This window comes from Salarias fasciatus, chromosome 15 (genome assembly GCF_902148845.1).
Source record: "Salarias fasciatus chromosome 15, fSalaFa1.1, whole genome shotgun sequence".
Taxonomy (NCBI): Eukaryota; Metazoa; Chordata; class Actinopteri; order Blenniiformes; family Blenniidae; genus Salarias; species Salarias fasciatus.
Window position 1 is genome coordinate 25,266,810 of NC_043759.1, and position 6,091 is coordinate 25,272,900.

The 6,091-nt window shown below is 43.5% G+C and overlaps 1 pseudogene; it reads right to left on the reverse strand.

Annotated features, from left to right (window-relative positions):
• Window positions 1-4,899: 4,899 nt before the first annotated feature.
• LOC115402046 (trace amine-associated receptor 1-like) lies at window positions 4,900-5,884 on the reverse strand (annotated as a pseudogene).
• Between the last annotated feature and the right edge of the window lie 207 nt (window positions 5,885-6,091).

The following is a 6,091-nucleotide window of genomic DNA, read 5'->3' on the forward strand; positions in this document are numbered from 1 at the left end:
CAGGATAGTAAAAACACACGTAGTGGAGAATTCCATATTGAGAGGAACACCACAAAGCCGACGAGCAGGTCGGCCACAGCCAGAGACAGGATTAAAGAGTTAGTGGGAGTGTGCAGCTGTTTGAAGTAAATAATGGAGATTATTACCAGCAGGTTTCCGCACACAAGTTACAGCAGACACAGAGCTGAACAGAATGTAGAGTAAACACACAGTGTGGAAGGGAGCTTTTCAAAGACGAGGAGACAGTATCGGGACCTGATAACAGGATGAGCGTCGTCCATGTGAGTGCGGTTCACTGGGTCTCCCGCTGCCATCGTCCTGGATACCTGACGATCAGGAGCGTGGCTCTCAGTTCAAGTCATTCCTTTTACAGACCCGGTTACATAACTCCTCATCCACACAGAGGCGGTCATGACTGAGCTGTTTTTAATCTCACGAGAGGCTGTTCCAGATCTGTGAGCGTCCAATCAGATACATCCATGTCAGGCAGACGAACCAGCGACTGGACTCCTTGGTAAAGTAAGGTTTTCTTTCCATGTCCAGAGATCACAGCTTCTGATATTCCTGACAATGGAGACCAGCTCAGATTAGGGTTGAGGATTTGAGTCTAGAGTGAGTGTGATGCTGAGCTGCCAGGAATGAGAATACATTGAGGTTCATGATGGGATTAATGGTACAACCCTCAAGCAGCCATTCCATTTCCAGGCCACATTTTATCTCCAGTTAGTCTGAATCTGTGCGCATCATCCAGATGGTTGAGCACAAAGGCCTTCAAATTGAGATCCATCCCCTTACGTAAACTTACAGTTCATACACTTTTTGTTGACCTTTTTAATGAGGGAGTGAATGTTCTCAGATCTTGCAGGATCTTATTTATGTGATCAAAAAACATATAGTTTTGTGTACTTATCGATCTCTCTTGTCCAGGAGAATCTGGATCATGATACTCTGGAAGCCGCCATGTTTGTTATTGTCTATCAAACTCATATATGCACAGAAGAACTATTTACTACACCTTGTGCAGCTGATCATGCACAGTGGCACTATAGACCGAGCACACGGATTACATTGCTTTTGAAATGCTGACATTTTTATGATTGCTGCAAAAATCCCTGATTATCATGCACATTTTCTTAGAAATTGCAATGAAAAATGTGGGACATTTTTGCAATTTTATACAATGAAATAGTGGAAATTTGCAGTGCAACTTGCAACTGCAGTTTGATGAATCAGAAAAAAAAAAGATCCCCGAACACGCTGTTCTCACTGGCCAGCTGCTTCAGTGTAAAGAATCATTTATAATGGCTTCCGGCGATAATCAAGCAGGCTCCATGACAAAAAGGGCTCTAAGTGTTTCATCATGTTTTGTTCCAGACCAGAGATTTTACAATACACCATCACTTCTGTAAAATGAATAAATAAGTGCTTCCAATGCACAAAATTGGATTGTTTTGGTTGGCAAACGAGACTGATTTGTGGACTTCATCATGTACAAAAACAAGGACAATAGGGAGATGAATATCAGGAAATGTTTCTGTCAGGGTAAAGATTTCAAGGCCTTCTAATTTTTAGGCAAAAGAGAATCAATCTCATAGAATCCGATAAGATCTCCATCAGAAAAGTTGAGGATGGGGCTTTTGTTCTTAAAATTTTGCTTTTATAAAAATTTAGCAAAAGAGCAGCAAGTTCATTTAGAATTAAACTGAATTTTTGTTTTACACTGATGAAAGCCAAACAAAATCAATTTATAATAGAAATTCAAACTAATTTATAATTTACAGCAGATAAAATGAAATTTTTGCCAAAACACCTTCGAATGAAACGAACGAGCCATGTTTCTGGAGAATATTCACAAAAACTGCATACTACATCTGATTCAAATCTTTCAAGAAAAGTTTTAAAGAGAAAACGCAACATTTACAACTTTCTGCGGAGATACATGAAGTTTTGTAATGCAAATGAGGGGATTATGAAATCAAACCAGCCCTGAATATTTTGCAAGTTTTTGTCTGGAAATCAATGTTTTTGCGGGAAAAAAGTGCCTCTTTTTGAAAAAACTGGCGGTCTCGAAGCGTGAATATGCAGGGTTTGGCTGATTATGTGTGGAACAATGCGACTGCATAATAACGTTTTTTCAGGAGGGACTGGTGCTCATGGTGTTGTTTGGATGCTGTCCTGACACTGTGTGAACAGGTCTTGATAACCACGAGGAGATAAAATATTATTTTGTGCCTCAGACCCAGATATCATTCAGCGTTAAAACTTTTAAGTTTGCATTGGTTAAAAATATCCCCAAAACATTTTTTTAACAACATCACTTAAAAATGCATGTCTAATCTCCCTTACTTAATAATTTTTTTTGCACTCAGTAGCTTTTCCAGGGTTTACAGCCGTGGTACAGGAGGCCACCCGGATTTGTGTTTGGGTAAGACAGTTAACTGAGAGGTTTGTGGACATGACGATTCTCCCAAGTTCAAATTAGAAAATACAAAAACTCCAATCATAAAACACCTGGCTATATTATTGGTTAATAACTTGATAAACACTCATGTTCTGGAAGCAGCAGACTCATGCAGTTTGGGGTTTCGCAGACAAGTCGGAGTTAAATATTCACTCTGTGTGTGAATGAAGCTTAATCTGCCCTCCTGGTGTCCTCAGGACCCTCTGTCTCTCTCTGTCTCCTGTCCCAGCCTGTCCTCCCTGCGTTCTCGTCTGAGTCCCTGTTTCAGTCCCTGTCCTCCTCTCCGCTGTGTCCTCGTCTCTGCCTGTTCCACGCTCACATCATTCCTTCAGTCATTCAGTCGTCCCACTGTCCAGTCGTCTCTCTCGCACCGCCCCTTCCTGATGCCCTGTTTCGCTCACGTGTTGTTGGTTCATTTTGTGTTTGCGCTGTTTCCCTGTTTCTGTCTTCCTACAACAAACTAGTTCCTCCTCGTACCTGTGACGCCTGCATTTGAGTCCTTCTGCCGTGACGACGTGGGACTTTGTATATTTACACAAAAGCTTATTTTATAAGTTTATATTAGTCTGAAATGTGCAACATTGAAGAAATATGAAATGCAACACTTCTATCGGATATATGATTGTTTTATTCTCTACTTATACATTTATTTCCTTCCAAAAAAAAAATGATATTATACAGGAGTGGGAAAATCACCATTAAAAAATATGTAACAGTGTTGACGACCTGCTAATGACCCAATGAGGGTCAAGGGGTATGATTCTGAGGGACAATGGGGACACCGCCCAGCGTGGCGGCCCCCCACACCGGCGGGCAGAGTCACTCACTGATACCGGTTATACCAAGTTCCAGCAGATACCACTTTACATGGCATATTAATGTTAATTCTTGTTGCCCTGCTCCCCTAACAGATCTATTGCTGCTGTATGCTCATAATAATCCATCCTTGTTAATGAGCCCTCAGCTTTCAGTGTGTTTTTGTTTTCCCAGCTTATTCGACCTATTGACTCCAAATCACTTGTGAATCACATCACTACAGTGTCTGATTCAGACACGTCATTTTGTTTTAGCTATTGATATTTTCAATCATTTGTTTTAATATTTTTATGAAAAATACAGTATTTTAGCTCATAACTCCCAGGTTATTTGATCTACTGAATCCAAATCACTTGTGAATCACATTACTGCACAGTCTGGTTCAGACACACCTCTTTGTTTTCTCTGGCAATGTTCCGAATGATTTTTATTAATATTTTATGAAAAAGAGTTTTTTTTCTCAGTAGCTTGCAGGTTATTTTACCTATTTACTCCAAATTCACCTGTGAATCCAATTACTGTAGTGTCTCTTTCAACACAGCTCTTTGTTTTAGCTTTAAATATTGCAAATATTTTATATTAATATTTGTAAGAGCAATAAGTATTGTAGCTCAATATCTCCCTGTTCATTTGACCTATTGACTGAAAAACAGCATTACCACAAGCTTTTCTTCATTTACTTTGTTGTTCAGTTTTGGTTTTTATCAACAGTATTCATGTGTATTCTATTATTCTATTAATTATGAATAAGTGTGATCTGTGGCACTTAACATTTGTTTTGCAATCCTCTTGTTTCGCTTTTACCGTAATGCGTAGGACATATGCGCACCGCTAAACAACGTCGGCTCACTTTGCTGTGTTTGTCAGAGCGCCGGCTGGCTTGACCGCAGTTGTTCACTGACGGGTGTGTGTGTGTGGCGAGTGCGGTGAGCAAGCTTTTTTTAGAGCAGCCATTGATTATGCGGGACACGGCCTCAATTTGCGGGACGCGTGGAAATGGGCTTGAAACGCTGCACGCGCTGCGCAGCACGGGTGGTCACCCTATGTTGACCTGACGTTGACCTCAGCAGCCATGAGTGTGTTTACATGACTGGATGAATGTGACATTCAACAGGGTCAACTCCTGATATTTTCATTTTCTAAAGATGTCTTCGTGTGATACGACACAACGGTGCCAAGCGATCTTCCTTTAGGTCTCTCCCAGCAGGAACACAGCTGATTGCAATGAGGAGGATCAGCTTGTGCTGAAGCAGGGAAACATCTGAAGCATGCAGGATGCCGGCCCTTAAGGGAATGAGTCTGACATCCCTGCTAAAGCTCTCATCTGGTCGTTAAGGTACAAAGAAGTGCAACAAAAATACAAATAACAGCGCAAGATGCACACAGCAGTAAAGAAGGCATTTTTTAAAAAAAGCGTGTTAGATGTAAAGTCAATCAAGTCTGACAGTTTCATTAAAAACTCATTGCTGAACTGGACCAGAGGTGAAAAAAAACGCAACTCACAACCTGAACACAACAGGCTCCGATCCAGCCCAAAGAAAGCATGACTCTGCAACACGACAAAGATTTAACTTTACATTATTTTAGCATTTTCCTTCTCACTGCTGACCTTCTGCTTAAGTTCAGTGCAGTTTGGAATTAGCAAAGTCTCCTTGGAATATTTTTCCAGACACGATCATTCTCAGCGCCGACCTGAACCAGCTGTAGAAGAAGGCATAGATAAAAGGGTTGAGCATGGAGTTGGACAGCGTGAGCCAGTTCAGAGCCTCGATCACAGACTCCGGTACCGAGCCGTCAGTGATGGGAAGAAAGGTGATGCAGAGAAAGAAAGGGAGTCCAGCATAAGAGGAACACTCCCAGGACAACAGCCAGGGTTTTGGTGGCCTTCCTCTCCATCTTGCTGGCCGTCGCGCCAGACTTTGCGATCTGGATGCTGCGCGCCTGCTTCACTGCGCCAGGAAGATCTTCATGTATATACACAGCATGACGACCACGGGCAGGTAGAACGACAGGATGGGCCCGATGGTGTTTTCCATGAGGATGTCGATCAAGCACCTCGCCTCGCATTCGTTTAGGCCAGCAATTATCACCCCGATCCCGATCAGGCCGGAAAACCCCCCAGCTCCCCAGGATCATCATCAAGGCCACGCGGCGGTCCGATTCTCGATCGGTACGTCAGCGGCCGGCACACCGCGTGATAGCGGTCAACGGAGATGCAGCAGAGGTTGAGGATGGAGCACGTGCTCAGCGATATGTCGAAGCTGCCCCGGACCTTGCAGAGCAGGCCCTCCTGGTGCACACACAGGCTGAGGGAGAACACCATGGAGAAACGGGAAGACCACCAGCCCCACCAGCAGGTCGGCCACGGCCAGAGACAGGATGAGCGAGTTGGTGGGCGTGTGCAGCTGCTTGAAGTACACGATGGAGACGATCACCAGGAGGTTTCCACACACCGTGATCACACACAGGAATGTCAGGAAAGTGTAGAAGAACACACACATAGCCGATGAGCCGTTGGTCAGGGATGTCATTAAAGTGACTGATCACATAGCAGGGGTGTATGTCAGTCATAACCCCGGTCCGGTTGATGGAATCTCCCGCTTCCATGTTTCCGCAATCTACATAGTTTGGGAGTAAAACTGCACGTCCAGCAATCTGTCCGGAATGATGTGTGCTCCTCTGGACAGTGGGTGGTAAATGCTGCAGAGCAGAGGGCGTGGTGGACGGTCCCAATCACAGCAAGCCCAGCAGCTGTCCAGAAGTTCCTCTGTAACCAATCAGAAAACAGTCTCCTCTTACTTTCTTGACACTTGA